At 38.6% G+C, this 18,164-nt stretch overlaps 1 long non-coding RNA gene across 1 annotated transcript; it reads left to right on the top strand.

Annotated features, from left to right (window-relative positions):
- Positions 1–4,314: 4,314 nt before the first annotated feature.
- Positions 4,315–17,853, top strand: LOC104117280 (uncharacterized). The gene is made up of 3 exons (XR_011409673.1): positions 4,315–6,804; positions 16,016–16,113; positions 17,265–17,853. It is a non-coding gene; the product is annotated as an uncharacterized lncRNA (long non-coding RNA).
- The last annotated feature ends 311 nt before the right edge of the window (positions 17,854–18,164 follow it).

Genomic DNA, 18,164 nt, shown 5'->3' with positions numbered 1-18,164 from the left:
GTTTCGGCCTAATGTGCTAATTGCCGCTCATTTACCGCTTTGATATTCTGTGAACTGTATATAAACTGTTACAACACCCTTCTTCTCTCTGAGTCTTCTAAATCTTCTGGGAAGCGCACGCTGGCGTGGCTTCTTTTCTGTTAGAGTGTCATATCTCTAATTTTAGAACGAGGATCGGATCAGTTACAAAGCCGGATGGCCTTTTGGTTCCCGGTACGTTGCCCTCCCTCGGCTCGAGTTGTCCGCTTGGGTAAGCCAGGTCTAGAACAATACATCCAGGATTTAAACTTAGAATAACATAGCCTCATGCCGGATCCCTAGTAGGAACGTTTTTTTGTATCACGTGCATTTGACTTTGGGACTCAACACATGGGTTGGGTCCGTCCAGGACAGGTGTACCCAAATTAAAAAACCATCCTGATGTATTATGTGCTACTTGTGTATTCATTTGCTTCGGGTTGTCAAGCATCGGCCAATGGTCAAGCATCGGCCAATGGTCAAGGACCACCCCTTGCTCATGTTTTCCCAAAATTCACACCCATCTCGACTATTACCACTCCTATCTCATTGTTTGATCGATCATATCCATTTGGGTTCAGTCTTTATCCCAACTGTACGACTACAGCTGGAACTTCTGTTGCGCGCTCCCAAAGTATGCCATTGACAACCAATCAGACAACCACTGCTGTTATGCCCGTTTTCACAATCCCACAACCAACAGTGGTACAAAAGAAAAGTCATGAGTCACAATTTGCTACCCATCACGAACAATACCATTCTCCTGAGTATCACTCGTACCTATTTGATCTTCCTTCAAAGATTGAGAAGCCTACCCGAAAGATGGCACAAGAAGAAATGACCCAAAGAGTGAAAAACTTAGAACAAAAGTTGAAAAACATACAAGGGTCGGCAGGTCAGAAGAGTATTGCCTTCAAGGATCTATGTATGTTCCCCGGTGTTCGTTTGCCACTTGGTTTCAAGACTCCCAAATTTAAAAAGTATGATGGACACGGAGACCCCATAGCCCACCTGAAAAGGTATTGCAATCAACTAAGAGATGTGGAGGGAAAAGAAGAACTAGTAATGGCTTATTTCGGGGAAAGCCTGACAGGGTAGCCTCTGAATGGTTTATGGATCAAGAAACCTCTCACTGGCATGTCTGGGATGACATGGCCTAGGCCTTTGTCAAACAGTTCCAATACAACATCGATATCGCCCCAGACCGCAATTTCCTTTCGAACCTGAAGAAGAAACCAACTGAAAGTTTCAGGGAATATGCCATTAAATGGAGAGAGCAAGCGGCTAGAGTTAAGACACCCATGGATGAACACGAGCTAATCACTGTCTTCCTTCAGGCTCAAGAGCCAGATTATTTTCAAAACATGATGTCCGCAGTGGGAAAATCCTTTTCGGAAGCAATCAAAATTGGGGAAATGGTTGAGAATAGCCTTAAGACAGGCAAAATTATAAGTCAAGCAGTTCTCAAAGCTGCAACTCAGGTTGTCCAGATTGAATCTGATGATTTTAGTGACACGAATGAGAAGGATGAAGAAACCATGATGACAATAAGGCCGAGAATAGGTCCTAGGAGAACATCTCGAAGGTATGAGCAGCCTCATCAGGTCTTCGTTGATTCCCCTGAGCACTACTATCCACCTCAGAACCCACAATACTCTATTGCTCCACTTCAGTATGTTGTCCAGCCACCAAGACACCCTAGAAGGCGAGCATCAGCACCGCAAAATCTCCACCATCCTCCACAAAATTTTCAAGTGCCCTATAACCCACATCCAAGCCAGGGGTATAGAGGGGAACAAAGGTTGAAAGATAATTTTACACCAATAAGAGAGTCCTATGCAAGTGTGTTTGAGAAATTAAAGCATTATGACATGATTGCACCTATTCCTCCAAATCATGTGGACCCACATGCAAGAAGCTTTGACCCTTCTAAAAGGTGTGAATACCATTCCAATGCCTAGGGGCACAATATTGAAAGTTGTCGGGATTTGAAAAGAGAAATAGAAAGGATGATCCAGGAAAAACTGATTGTGATCCAAGATAATGACACCCAGAATATCACGCAGAATCCTTTACATGCACATGATGATGCACACTTTGTGGGGATGATGTGTGGTGACATGGAATATGAGAATCCTCTCGGGAACTTGCCGACTGAAATTGGAGAAGGCCATGGTAATTCTGATGAGCAAATTTGTGGCTAAATGCCAAGCTTAGCAATTGAAAAGTCATTCCCTCCTTACTAGGAAGGAATCTTGGTAGCTTGTTTTGATACTTTTTCTATTATCTGGGTTATTTCAGGGTTGTGGTCCAGATTTGTATGTTTTATTGAGTCAAACCCTTCCATCCCTCAATTCTGTTTGTGTGAGTCTTGTCTGTCTGTTCTGTTGCTATTTTCATTATCCGGGTAATTTTAGGGTTGTAACTCGGATTTTAGGTTGTTTGTCTTGTTGTTAAACCCTTCCATCCGTTATTCAATGAAATACAGTTTGTCCTTGTGTCATTCTATGCTTAGTTCTTTCGCCGCTAGTTCTAGTGACATGACATGCATGCGAAATTTTTGGCCAAATCTTAGAAAATTGATTTAATCTTGAATCGGATAACCAAAAAAAAGATATTTTTGAGGATGAACAAAGAGTCGAAACACTTTGGAATTAACCTCGAGTAAGTTTTGCCTTAAAATCATTGTGAAGATTGGGTTTGGGAAAGAATCAATTGAAGTTTGTTGGAAATTTTGACATTAAAGGATGGAAAGTGTCTTTCGACCACGACAAACCATGAAGACAAACATAGTCATCAATGTTGAGACCGCAAAAGATAATATGTTTTGCGTTCTCGAGGCTGGGAGGCCCTTTTTGTACTACCCAAACACTTTATACCCTTTGTTACCCCTTTTGAGCCTGTGTTATTTTGTTCGACCACCCTCTTTTAGAATCAAGTTTAGAGTTAAAAGTCCGAAAAAAAAATGAAAAAAAAAATAAAAGCCCATGCCCCAAGAGTACAAACTGGGACAACTCTGAGAAAGTACAAGTAAAAAAAAGAAGAAGAAAAGAACAGTCAAAAGCTCATGCCCCTAGAAAATAAAAGTTGGGGCAACTTGTTTTGAAAAAAAAAAGAAAAGAGAGAAAAAAAGAAATGGAAAAAAAGATAGAGATAAAAAAAAGGTTAGGTTAGAGGTATGAACTACGTTTGACCTGATTCCTTTAAAAAAGGATATGTAGGCAGCCTTATACGGTTCGGTCCAACTAAATAAGAATTCAGAAAAAGAAAATCTAAAAAATCCCCAATATCTGAAACTGGGGCCAAGATTTTATTTCACTTTTGAAAGAGTCGATTCCAAGAGTTGTAAGTCTACAACCCCTCATTTCGAGTCTACTTTGAGCCTTCGTGTCAACCCTTATTTTTAACCCTATCCAAAAACCTTCCAAATAAAGACCTCCTGATATGCCTTCAAGAATGCCAAGAGAAGCATGCAATGAGCAAAAGTTGTCACGCAACATAGAACACTGTCAAGTTGCTCAAGGCCACAAACCGACCGCCACTTTTAAAACTGATAAATTTTTCTTTGTTGAAACAGGAACAAAGCAGTGCAAGGAAGTTGGTTCAAAAACCAAAAAAAAAAAAAAGAAAAGAAAAAAGAAGAGAGGAGCCGACAAAGAGAAGTTTCTCAAATCTTTGCCTTTATCTGTCTTGCTAGTGTGCATAAAATGTTGTCATTGCTCTTCACATTTTTCCTCCTAGGATAAAAAGTCCTAGTTTGATGGATTTTCTCCCAATCGAAATCTTAGTCTGATGAATCTTTCTCTTAAGATAGAAGACCTAGTCCGATGAATTTTTCTCCTAGGATAATAAATCTTAGTCTGATGAATCTTTCTCCTAAGATAAGAAAACCTATTCTAATGAATTTTCTCCTAGGATCAAAATCTTAGTCTGATGAATCTTTCTCCTAAGATAGAAGACCTAGTCTGATGAATTTTCTCCTAGGATAAACGTCTTAGTCTGATGAATTTTTCTCCTAAGATAGAGAACCTAATCTGATGAATTTTCTCCTAGGATAGATATCTTAATCTGATGAATCTTTCTCCTAAGATAACAAAAAAAAGGACCTAGTCTGATGAACTTTCTCCTAGGATCAAAATCTTAGTCTGATGAATCTTTCTCCTAAGATAGAAAACCTAGTCTGATGAATTTTTTCCTAGGATAAACGTCTTAGTCTGATGAATATTTCTCCTAAAATAATATAAAAGAGACCTAGTCTGATGAATTTTCTCCTAGGATCGAAATCTTAGTCTGATGAATCTTTTTCCTAAGATTGAAAACCTAGTCTGATGAACTTTCTCCTAGGATAGAAATCTTATTCTGATGAATCTTTCTCCTAAAATACCAACAAAAAAAAAAGACCTAGTCTGATGAATATTTTTCTAGGATCAAAATTTTAGTCTGATGAATCTTTCTCCTAAGATTAAAACCTAGTCTGATGAATTTTCTTCAAGGATAATAAGTTAAAAAAAAAGGGAAGTTTGGATTTTTTTTTTTTTTTTTTAAAAAAGGGCCAATTTTCAGTTTTCTTAAGTTATCAATCTTTAGTTTTCTTGAAATCAGGGGTCCCGCCTGGAGAATAGGGTCAGTTTTTAGTTTAGTCAAGCTTAGTTTATAGTTTTCCGCAAGCTCAATCTCAAATTTAGGAGACGCACTTCCTAGTTTAGGTTTTTCAGATTTTTATTTCTTTAGGAGACGCACATCCTAGTCGAGTCTTCAATTTTACTCTCATCATTGCATCCTTCATCAATAGCATAGGTAATTTATAGTTCTGCTAATAACTCACAAATCTTCCTAGTGTAAACTGGGGCAGAAAAAGTTTCTTTTGTTGTTTCCATTTTGCTGTAGTAGCAGGTGCCCACCTGGAGAATGAGGGAATTTATTGCAAGTTTTTAAGTCAGCAGACGCCCACTTGGAGAATGAGGGAATTAATTTCAAGTTTTAAGTCAGTATCAGGCGCCCACCTGGAGAATGAGGGAATTTATTTCAAGTTTTAAGTCATCAGGCGCCCACCTAGAGAACGAGGGAATTTATTTCAAGTTTATGCATCAGGCGCCCACCTGGAGAACGAGAAAATTTATTTCAAGTTTTAATTCATCAGGTGCCCACTTGGATAATGAGAGAATTCATTTCAAGTGTTAAGTCAACATCAGGTACCCACCTAGAGAACGTGGGAATCCATTTCAAGTTTCAAGTCAGTTGCAGGCGCCCACCTGAAGAACGAGAAAAATCATTTTAGAATTTAATTCAAGTTAGAAGTAGAAGAAGCTCGCCTCAAGAATGCGAGCTGACAGTCCGAGATGACCAAAGGAAGAAGTCTCAATCCAGAATAAAAGGAAAAAAAAGAGAAGTGAATCCAAAATGCAGAAGCCGATGAAAGATGTGAACTGCTCAAGACATGGCTGAAGTCACAAGCTTTGCATGTCCCGTCTTGATCCGAAAAGCTGAAGAAGAAAGAACTAGCACCTGCAGCTAGCAAGCATCAAGGTTCAAATCAAAAGTCCGTATGAAGAACCATTCAAGACTCAAGATCAAACTTCAGAAGACTCATAGATAGGAATCTTGTAACTCGTAGCTGATAGGCTTAGTTAGTTTCTTTTTCATTTTGACTTTGGTGTAATAGGGAGCTCAGCAAGAAAGAGCAGCAGCAGCAACAATAACAACAGTGAAATCACAGCGCCTCGGTAGTCCCAGCTACCAAAACATCCAGAACTACACTGACCTGATTCCTTTATAGCCAAGGATATGTAGGCAACCTCCAAAGCAAGGTTCGGTCAAACTTTTCAAAAAATGCTTCCCATGGAGTATCCAAAAGGGCAAAAATTGCTCGAAATTGCTCACTTTATCTTTGCCCGAAAATTTTTATGTTTCCGAGCAAAGAGGGGCAGCTGTGAGCACCTAATTTTTGCCCTAATATAAAATTACTCCTAAAAAATCCAAAACATAGCTTTAAATTATTTTTCTATATTTTTACTTAGTTTTCTTTGTACGTATTCATGTTTGATGCATTTTTAAGTTGCATTTTAAATCCTAAAGAAAATACAAAAATATTTTTAATTTTTACATTTTTAGATTTTTATTTCATAATTAATTGCATTTGTAAAACACTAAAATACCAAAAAAAATATTAGTAACTCTACATGCATTTGTTAGCTAAATGAATTAGTTAATTATAGAAAAATAGGTCATTAGGTAAATTTTATAAATTAGTTGGAATTAGGACTGTTAAATAAATTGATTAATCTTGCAAAATACAAAGAAAGAAAAGAGAAGGCTATGGGATTTCATTACAGCTTTGGGTTAGGTGCTTCTAGTGGCCCATTTTCTTTCCATTCACCCCAGCCCACTACCTGCCAGTCCAATATTCCCTCTTCATCTCTAAAATAGACCCTAATTTCACCCTCCCCTTTGATTCTCAACACTGAAAAGAACGGACCGCCTCCAAAATCCCCCTCTCTAACCTCACTCATCTCTCACTCAACTATTCTGCATACCCATAATTCACAGACCTAAACTAACATAGAAAAACGAAGAACTTTGCCTCTTTCAAAAGCTTTCAGATCTGGAAATTTCGAAAAAAAAAAAAGGGATTTCAATTGATTGGCTTGTTGGTTTCTGGGATTTTAAGAGTGTTTAAACTCTCCAAAATTGCTGGTTGATTGTTGAATCTGTGGCTGCTTTTTCTGGGTCTTGTCGTCTTCATTTCTGCTCGATTTTGGCCGTTTCAATTTCTGACTCAGGCACTAGGTACATATTCCTAAATCTGTATTTGCTTGTATTTGTTACTGAAAAAATAAAAAAATGTTAAATTTCTTGCAAGCTTTGATTTACGGTTCTGTTATGTTATTTGTGTCATTTTTTGAGAAATTGGTTGCTGGAATTTAGAGATAGTTAAGGTTTGTTTGCTCAGGGATCCTACCTGCGTATGGTCCATTCCATATTTGGCAGAATTAAAGTATTTTTATCATTGTTTAAAAAGGGATTTTCTATGTAATTGCTTTTATGATGTTGAAATCCTTTGTTTAGGCATGAATATTGTACTGACATACTCAGCCCCGTTTGATTGAGCCATGAATTTATTGTCGCCTTAGTCATTTGTTGTTCAATAACAGATTTGGTTAGCTTTGGTATATCATGGATAGCTGTAGATTTGCTTTTGAAAGAAGTTTTTTTTTTACAATACTTTTTCCATGTTAGGTTCTTTTGTTTGAGCAATCCTTTAGTGACAAAAACAGATTTAAGTTTGAACTAATCACAAACTTTCCTTTAACACATAATTAGTTATTAATGACTCCTATCCTTAGACAATTCACATAGCTTCCATCTAGAACAATATAGCCAACCATTAATTCGTGGGATACAAGGTAAGGAATTGCATTTGATATCTTGTTAAAAGAGCGAGACAATTAAAACCATTTGCTAAAACTCACAATGCATGTCCATAATTGATGACTCTATATTCAATCTCAAAAATAGCTTAGTGCAACTCTCAAACATCATAGTTCGCTTTAGGCGCGATTAATAAATTATAGTGGCCGTGAGTACAGTTCCCATGGCATGGTCATGAGACGTAAACCCCAATTCAAGTGTGCATTTCGTGCAACTCGACCACAACTTCAAATAATAATAAAAATGAACATGTTGTAAATCGCGGGTGCGTTTCACGTGGCGCGGTTTGCAATATGTACCAAAACGACAAGTGTACGACATCGTAACTTGTTCCAGCAATAATTCCATAAGCATTAAAAGGTGATTAAATTAATTGAAAGCGGTTAGAAGTTCAAAATACACAATAGGTTTCAAATATGTATTGAATTAGACAATTAGGCCAATTATTACAGTTGAACGACCGTGCTAAAACCACGAAAGTCGGGAGTGCCTCACACCTTCTCCCGGGTTAACAGAATTACTTACTCGGTCTTCTGTATTCACAGACCATAAATAAGAGTCAATTTTCTAGATTTAGGATTTAGAATAAACCGATGACTTGGGACACCATAAATTATTCCAAGTGGCGACTCTGAATAAATAAATAATTCCATTTCGATTTATGTCACTTAAATTAGAAAAACTCTCTTATCCCCTCCCCTCGGGAAAAAAGAGGTGTGACTGCTCTGGCGACTCTGCTGGGGACAAGAACCCAGAACTTCTGGTTCAGGGTTCAGAATTCGAGCTTAGAATAACTGTTATGCTTGGCTTTCTTGTGATTGTCCGATATTACGTGTTTCGGCCTAATGTGCTAATTGCCGCTCATTTACCGCTTTGATATTCTGTGAACTGTATATAAACTGTTACAATACCCTTCTTCTCTCTGAGTCTTCTAAATCTTCTGGGAAGCGTACGCTAGCGTGGCTTCTTTTCTGTCAGAGTGTCACATCTCTAATTTTAGAACGAGGATCAGATCAGTTACAAAGCCGGATGGCCTTTTGGTTCCCGATATGTTGCCCTCCCTCGGCTCGAGTTGTCCGCTCGGGTAAGCCAGGTCTAGAACAATACACCCAGGATTTAAACTTAGAATAACATAGCCTCATGCCGGATCCCTAGTAGGAACGTTTGTTTGCATCACGTGCATTTGACTTTGGGACTCAACACATGAGTTGGGTCCGTCCAGGACAGGTGTACCCAAATTAAAAGACCATCCTGATGCATTACGTGCTACTTGTGTATTCATTTGCTTTGGGTTGTATGTTGACCGACTTCTAGAATAGGGAAAGAAAATCAAGAAAACAAAACAACAAGAGTGAGGTAGGTATTTGAAACATTTCGAAACTCTATCGAAATTTCGAAAAAGAAAGAGAGAAAATAAGCCAATATTTTCAAAATTCATGTTTCCCCTGTTCCGTCAAAACTGACCGAACTACGCGGGTCTGATTTTCACCGGATGTGAGATGCATAGGCAAACTTCATCGGTTCGGCCCATAATTTTAAAAATTCAAAAATATTTTTCTTTACTTCCTCCTTTAGAAAAGTCTTCCTTTGAGACCCCATTTTTTAAAAAATCCAAAAATATTTTTCTTTAATTCCTTCTTTAGGAGTCTTTTTTTTAGAAAATCCCAAAAAATAAAAATATAAGAAATTTTTTAAACCCAAAAAATATTTTATTTGTAGGAGTCTTTTATTAGAAAAAGAAAACAAATAAAATCAAAATCCAAAAAAAAAATATTTTCTTCATTTTTTTTAGAAAGTCTTTCTCCCAAAAATCCAAAAAAAAAAAAACAAAACATCAAAAGCCAAAAAATATTTTCTTTCTTATATAGAAGTCCTTTCGAAAAAAAATAGAAAAAAAAAAACAAATCAAATTCCAAAAATATTTTCTTTCTTCTTTATAAGTCTTTCTTTCGAAAATAAAAATAAATCAAAATCCAAAAAGAGTTAGTTTATTTACTTTATTTCTGATCTCCCCGAACTATGCGCGATATGATTCATGTTCCCACATGATACGTAGACAACCCATATCATGTTCGATCGACCAAAAAAAATGAAAAATGAAATGAAATGAAAATGAAAAAAATAAAATAAAAAATGATGATGATGATAAGGACCGACAGAGTCCATTCTAACATGTCTCTTATTTTGAATCATAGAAGGAAGTTTGAGGTGGTCGGTTTGTGGCAAGCTGGCAACACAAAATACAAAGAAAAAATGTCATTGACAAGTGGCATTGAAGCTGTTACGAGTGGTCAAGAGACTCAGGGTCAGAGGGTTCAACAAGAGTCTATTGTGGTTCAGGAAAATAGAATACCGAAACAGCAAATGACTGAAATGTGTCAAGCATCAGCCAATGGTCAAGGACCACCCCTTTCTCATGTTTTCCAAAAATTCACACCCATCTCGACTATTACCACTCCCGTCTCATTGTCTGATCGATCCTATCCATTTGGGTTCTGTCTTTATCCCAACTGTACGACTACAGCTGGCACTTCTGTTGCGCGCTCCCAAAGTGTGCCATTGACAACCAATCAGACAATCACTGCTGTTATGCCCTTTTTCACAATCCCACAACTAACAGTGGTACAAAAGAAAAGTCATGAGTCATAATTTGCTACCCATCACGAACAATACCATTCTCCTGAGTATCACTCATACCTATTTGATCTTTCTTCAAAGATTGAGAAGCCTACCCGAAAGATGGCACAAGAAAAAATGACCCAAAAAGTGAAAAACTTAGAACAAAAGTTGAAAAACATACAAGGGTCGGCAGGTCAGAAGAGTATTGCCTTCAAGGATCTATGTATGTTCCCCGGTGTTCGTTTGCCACTCGGTTTCAAGACTCCCAAATTTGAAAAGTATGATGCGCACGGAGACCCCATAGCCCACCTGAAAAGGTATTGCAATCAACTAAGAGGTGTGGAGGGAAAAGAAGAACTAGTAATGGCTTATTTCGGAGAAATCCTGACAGGGGTAGCCTCTGAATGGTTTATGGATCAAGAAACCTCTCACTGGCATGTCTGGGATGACATGGCCCAGGCCTTTGTCAAACAGTTCCAATACAACATCGATATCGCCCCAGACCGCAATTTCCTTTCGAACCTGAACAAGACACCAACTGAAAGTTTCAGGGAATATGTCATTAAATGGAGAGAGCAAGCGGCTAGAGTTAAGCCACCCATGGATGGCCACGAGCTAATCACTCTCTTCCTTCAGGCTCAAGAGCCAGATTATTTTCAAAACATGATGTCCGCAGTGGGCAAATCCTTCTCGGAAGCAATCAAAATTGGGAAAATAGTTGAGAATGGCCTTAAGATAGGCAAAATTATAAGTCAAGCAGTTTTCAAAGCTGCAACTCAAGTTGTCCAGATTGAATATGATGATTTTAGTGAAACGAATGAGAAGGATGAAGAAACCATGATGACAATAAGGTCGAGAAGAGGTCCTAGGAAAACATCTCGAAGGTATGAGCAACCTCATCAGGTTTTCGTTGATTCCCCTGAGCACTATTATCCACCTCAAAACCCACAATACTCTATTGCTCCACTTCAGTATGTTGTCCAGCCACTAAGACACCCTACAAGGCGAGCACCAGCACCGCAAAATCTCCACCATCCTCCACAAAATTTTCAAGTGCGTTATAACCACACCCAAGCTAGGGGTATAGAGGGGAACAAAGGTTGAAAAATAATTTTACACCAATAGGAGAGTCCTATGCAAGTGTGTTTGAGAAATTAAAGTATTATGACATGATTGAACCTATTCCTCCAAATCATATGGACCCACGTGAAAGAAGCTTTGACCCTTCTAAAAGGTGTGAATACCATTCCAATGCCTAGGGGCACAATGTTGAAAGTTGTCGGGATTTGAAAAGAGAAATAGAAAGGATGATCCAGGAAAAACTGATTGTGATCCAAGATAATGACACCCAGAATATCACGCAGAATCCTTTACATGCACATGATGATGCACACTTTGTGGGGATGATGTCTGGTGACATGGAATATGAGAATCCTCTCGGGAACTTGCCGACTGAAATTGGAGAAGGCCATGGTAATTCTGATGAGCAAATTTGTGACTAAATGTCAAGCTTAGCAATTGAAAAGTCATTCCCTCCTCACTAGGAAGGAATCTTGGTAGCTTGTTTTGATATTTTTTCTATTATCTGGGTTATTTCAGGGTTGTGAGCTAGATCTTAGAAAATTGATTTAATCTTGAATCGGATAACCGAAAAAAAGATATTTTTGAGGATGAACAAAGAGTCGAAACACTTTGGAATTAAGCTCGAGTAAGTTTTACCTTAAAATCATTCTGAAGATCGGGTTTGGGAAAGAATCAATTGAAGTTTGTTGGAAAGTTTGACATTAAGGGATGGAAAGTGTCTTTCGACCACGACAAACCAAGAAGACAAACATGGTCATCAATGTTGAAACCGCAAAAGATAATATGTTTGGCGTTCTCGAGGCTGGGAGGCCCTTTTTGTGCTACCCAAACATTTTATACCCTTTGTTACCCCTTTTGAGCCTGTGTTATTTTGTTCGACCACCCTCTTTTGGAATCAAGTTTAGAGTTAAAAGTCCAAAAAAAAGTAAAAAATAAAAATAAAAGCCCATGCCCCAAGAGTACAAACTGGGGCAACTCTGAGAAAGTAAAGTAAAAAAAAAAAAAAGAACAGTCAAAAGCTCATGCCCCCAGAAAATAAAAGTTGGGACAACTTGTTTTGAAAAAAAAAAGAAAAGAGAGAAAAAAAGAAATGGAAAAAAAGATAGAGATAAAAAAAGGTTAGGTTAGAGGTATGAACTACGTTTGACCTGATTCCTTTAAAAAAAGATACGTAGGCAGCCTTACACTGTTCGGTCCAACCAAATAAGAATTCAGAAAAAGAAAATCCAAAAAATCCCCAATATCTGAAACTGGGGCCAAGATTTTATTTCACTTTTGAAGAGTCGATTCCAAGAGTTGTAAGTCTATAACCCCTCATTTCGAGTCTACTTTGAGCCTTCGTGTCAACCCTTCTTTTTAACCCTATCCAAAAACCTTCCAAATAAAGACCTCCTGATATGCCTTCAAGATTTTCAAGAGAAGCATGCAATGAGCAAAAGTTGTCACGCGACATAGAACACTGTCAAGTTGCTCACACAAGAAAACAAAAGAAAAAGAAAAATAAAAGAAAAATGAGAGAGTCTTACTAGTGAAAACCCTCACGGGCATTGTAAGGCAACGGTAAGAAGAGATAAATAAATGAGAGAGGCTTGTTGGTGAAAATCCCTCGGGGCACCACTAGTCGATAGTGAGTCGTGAAGCTGATGCAAAGGATTGGCATGAATAAGCCCGACTTCATAGTCATAAGAATGGTAAAAGGGAAAATTTGGTCAGTTTGATAGATCAGACCGTTAAGTCCAAAATGCATGTCATGATCATTAAGGCTAGTTACCGCAAAATAAGAAGAAAAAAAAAAGAAAAAAAACTCTTCCTTTTGTCCTTCCGACGGGGGAATTTCTTGTTAATACTTGTTTTTTTGCATCATTGTGTCCTTCACTCTGAGCTAGTCCTTGTCAAAACAAGCAAGAAAAGATTTCAAAATCTGCTACCAGCTTTTCAGTTGCACAAAGCAAATTTGTCCAGCACACTCAGTTGTTACAATCAACATGTCTTGAGGATTCATGCAAAGGCTCCCCCCAAAAGACTTTTGTCAGCCTACTTGGCTAAAGCAAGCAAAGATAACCTCGAGGTTAATCAGGGATACTCTGTAGTACCGATTAAGTACCGATTAATCAGGGATAAAACAAGGACTATGAAGTGTGCACATCGTGCAAAAGTCACTTACCAGTTGTGATTCTCTCTGACGGACAAATTGCTCCAAAAGCAAAAACCATTCAAGGTATTAGAAAATGTCACCCAACCAAAGATCTCCAGTTAGGATAAGGCTGATTGAGCCACAAATACAAATGGTACTGGGTGAAACAATCAGGGTTGATGCAACACAAAAGTTTCTTGAAACCGACTCAAGGTGATCGAGCAAAAGCCAAGCTGCCCAAAACTCAAGGCCACAAACCGACCGCCACTTTTAAAACTGATAAATTTTTCTTTGTTGAAACAGGAACAAAGCAGTGCAAGGAAGTTGGTTCAAAAACAAAAAAAAAAAAAAAAGAGAGAAAAAGAAAAAAGAAGAGAGGAGCTGACAAAGGGAAGTTTCTCAAATATTTTCCTTTATCTGTCTTGCTAGTGTGCATAAAATGTTGTCATTGCTCTTCACATTTTTCCTCCTAGGATTAAAAAGTCCTAGTCTGATGGATTTTCTCCCAATCGAAATCTTAGTCTAATGAATCTTTCTCCTAAGGTAGAAGACCTAGTCTGTTGAATTTTTCTCCTAGGATAATAAATCTTAGTCTGATGAATCTTTCTCCTAAGATAAGAAAACCTAGTCTAATGAATTTTCTCCTAGGATCAAAATCTTAGTCTGATGAATCTTTCTCCTAAGATAGAAAACCTAGTCTGGTGAATTGTTACAACCCAAATTCGCGTACCTTAGATCACACCGTAAGTTAGTCGACGTAAATCTAAGAAGATATTATCTTGATATGATAAGAAGTTAATCCTATTGGTCTTAAACGATACAAGGGTGTATAAGAGTGGTTAACAAGTATTAGAAGTTAAACGAATCAAGGATGTTGTAACCCATATTTTCGGGTAACACTAAAGGTGATTAATTGTCCCAAGAGGTCATGTTTTAATGTATTTTAATCATATAATATCCGTATCATAAGTCTTGAAGTCAAGCGAGTTATGAAACAAAGTCGATAAAAGTTGTCGCAACTTACGTTTATAATTTTACTTAAACTTTAGGTCAAATGTTACTACATTTTTCTCCTAATATACTTGGAATTATGGGGTGATCTACCTATCAAATTGAATATCTATGAGTCTAGTTTCAAATGCATTAAACCGTTCGTCGATACGATCTCGGAATAGAGAGATATTCGCGTTTTCGTGAGAGTGCGCCAAGAAGCTCTATGGGGCCCACATAGGCGGTTTAAGACATATGGATATATATAAGATACCTCAACCCCGTTTTAAGTCATTATTTTTCAGTATATTCAGACCTTATAACCCTAAAAACACTCTCTCAAGGTTCTCTCATGATCCAAGACCCAAACAAAGAGAAAACAACACAAATCAAGTGTCGGGAATCCCGTGGCGCTAGTAAGTTTCTTGTTCTTCTTGTTGTTGCTGATTTTTGTGTTGTTGCAGCTCGTGTGGGAGGTTGTTTTAAGTGTTTTATGTTCTGTAAATACTCCTTCAAGTTTTTAATATCAACCCTAGGTGATTTCAAGTCTTCTAAAGTAATTCTAGTGCCGAAAAACCCGAATTGATTGCTAGTTTCGCTTCCTTGTTCTTGTGGCAGAATTGGAGAGATATTTCGTGGAAAATTAAGGTCAAATTGGAGTTGTTATTTCTGTTTAAAGGTAATGAACCTCTTACTCTATATATATATTTAAGATTATCCAAGTTGCGGTTAAGTCGTTGAAGCTAGAACTTGTGAAATATATATCGAAAGGCTTGGTAGTAATGTTGTTGGTTGGTGGACTGTTTTGGGAGGCTCAATATGATTATTAATGATGTTGTTTGGGCTGTTTGGTGATTGTATTGACTTGTGTGAAGTCATATAAATAGGGGAGGTGCTGTCCGTTTCATCGTAAAATAGGTTGCGGTCGATACATAATAGTTACGACGCTTAAACGATAATGATAGTGTCATTTCTCTTATTGTAGACTAAGGAGTCGTGACATTTGCATAGCTTGAGGTTGGGCAGTATATACAAGGTATGTGAGGCTATCCCCTTCATTCTTTTGCACGACTCTGATTGTACATAATGTAATGAACGAGCTCCCAAAGATACTCTACTCTTAGAAGCTAGCAGTACTTACATTGCTTCCCTTCTTATGAAACGATTGATATTGATGTTACTTCTCTTATTCTTATATTATCAATGTTGTTGGTAGTTCCTGATTCTTATAAGATTCTTGATGAAGAGTTAATCCTAATAACGTGTACGAAGGATACCGACCTTACGTCACTCCGAAAGGTTCAAAATATGATTCCAATGAGTCCAGCATGCATCATATATATGTATCTATTTTACTCTACCGAGCCGCGCTATAGTCGGCCGGGTACGGCACCTATTGTGCAACCACTGATCAGTTGGGTTTTACCGAGCTCCACGTGGCCGGGTATGATTCTACCGAGCCCTATGATGGCCGGGTATGTTTTACCGAGCCTATTACGGCCGGGTACGATATGATGATGGTGATGCCCACAAAGGCGTATGTTTTAAAAGTTTATGTATATATATGTATGTATCATGTGTTTCATGTCAGTAGCCCTCAGAGGTACCCAGATGTCACAGGTTGTATATTCCCTATCCCTGTTTACATTACTGTTCTTACTTATGCTTTCCTGCCTTACATACTCAGTACTTTATTCGTACTGACGTCCCTTTTATTTGTGGACGCTGCATGTCGTGCTGCAGGTCCTGATAGACGGGTAGACGCAGCTCCCCCACCACAGTAGGCTGTCCAGTTCAGCGGTTATTGGCGAGATCCCTTCTCCGGACTTGCCGTGGTCTTGGTATGCATTTTTGTTATAGACATTATGGGTATGTCGGGGCCCTGTTCCGGCAATGTTGTAGAACTTATGTTCCTTTAGAGGCTCATAGACAGGTGTCGACTCATGGTAGCTCGTACCTTATATATAGTTTCTTGACAGTCTTGTCGTCCCATGTTATGTATGTTCATGACATTATCTTTCATTGTTGGATGTTCATGATCCATGTCTACCATTTATATTGATCTTGTCGGCCCTTAAAGATAATAAGGAAGGTTAGATAAAATGTACGTTGGTGCTCGGCAAGTATGGCCCGGGTGCTAGTCATGACCCTCCAGTTGGGTCGTGACAAACTTGGTATCAGAGCAAGTCTGTCCTAGGGGTTGTCTATGAGCCGTGTCTAGTAGAGTTTTGATTATGGATGTGTAGCGCGCCACATTTATAATCAGGAGGCTACGTGACATCTAGGGTTGTTACCTTCTTCCTGAATCTAGATCGTGCGTAGAGTTGAGTCGTAAGTGTTCATATCTAATATTCACCTTGTTTTCTTTTAGCGATGCCTTCGACTAGGAAGCAAGCGATTAGTAAACGGCTTGATACAGCTGTAGGAGAGGGTAACATTCAGGTGCCTCCAGCCATAGCAGGCCAAAGTGAGCCTCAGAGTGAGATGCCGTCTCATACCTCTCTGTCTCCTCCAGAGGATATTAGGAGGCACCCAGTACATCCAGTTCCTCCGTCTGGCACTACAGACCACGATATGCGCAGTGCAGTGCAGTTGTTGAGTAGCTTAGTAGCTGCTCAGGCTCAGAGGCAGAATACCGGTGCTGCTGATAAACCGGTTAGTGCAGGAGTTCGTGATTTTATTAATCTAGACCCTCCAGTGTTTACCGGATCAAGCCCCAAGGAGGACCCGCAAACATTTATTGATCAGGTTCATTGTACATTGCGTGTTATGCATGCTAGTGATACAGAGGCAGTAGAGTTGGCTTCTTATCGGTTATGGGATTTAGCGATTTTATGGTATGATAGTTGGGAGAGATCTAGGGGTCCGAACGCTCCTCCAGCCGTGTGGAAGGAATTTTCTGAGGCCTTTCTTCATCACTACACAAATCTTCCTAGTGTAAACTGGGGCAGAAAAAGTTTCTTTTATTGTTTCCGTTTTGCTGTAGTAGCAGGTGCCCACCTGGAGAATGAGGGAATTTATTGCAAGTTTTTAAGTCAGCAGGCGCCCACTTGGAGAATGAGGGAATTTATTTCAAGTTTTAAATCAGCATCAGGCGCCCACCTGGAGAATGAGAGAATTTATTTCAAGTTTTAAGTCATCAGGCGCCCACCTGGAGAACGAGGGAATTTATTTCAAGTTTATGCATCAGGCACCCACCTGGAGAACGAGGGAATTTATTTCAAGTTTTAAGTCATCGGGCGCCCACTTGGAGAATGAGAGAATTCATTTCAAGTGTTAAGTCAACATCAAGTACCCACCTGGAGAACGTGGGAATCCATTTCGCGTTTCAAGTCAGTTGCATGCGCCCACCAGAAGAATGAGGGAAGTCATTTCAGAATTCAATTCAAGTTAGAAGTAGAAGAAGCTCGCCTCAAGAATGCGAGCTGACAGTCCGAGATGACCAAAGGAAGAAGTCTCAATCCAGAATAAAAGAAAAAAAGAGAGAAGTGAATCCAAAATGCAGAAGCCGATGAAAGATGTGAACTGCTCAAGACATGGCTGAAGTCACAAGCTTTGCATGTCCCGTCTTGATCCGAAAAGCTGAAGAAGAAAGAACTAGCACCTGCAGCTAGCAAGCATCAAGGTTCAAATCAAAAGTCCGCATGAAGAACCATTCAAGACTCAAGATCAAGCTTCAGAAGACTCATAGATAGGAATCTTGTAACTCGTAGCTGATAGGCTTAGTTAGTTTCTTTTTCATTTTGACTTTGGTGTAATAGGAAGCTCAGCAAGAAAGAGCAGCAGCAGCAGCAGCAACAATGAAATCTAAAAATAGCTTTAAATTATTTTTCTATATTTTTACTTAGTTTGCTTTGTACGCATTCATATTTGATGCATTTTTAAGTTGTAT

Source organism: Nicotiana tomentosiformis, chromosome 7 (genome assembly GCF_000390325.3).
Source record: "Nicotiana tomentosiformis chromosome 7, ASM39032v3, whole genome shotgun sequence".
In the NCBI taxonomy this organism is placed as follows: Eukaryota; Viridiplantae; Streptophyta; class Magnoliopsida; order Solanales; family Solanaceae; genus Nicotiana; species Nicotiana tomentosiformis.
This window is presented reverse-complemented; position numbering and strand designations above follow the sequence as displayed.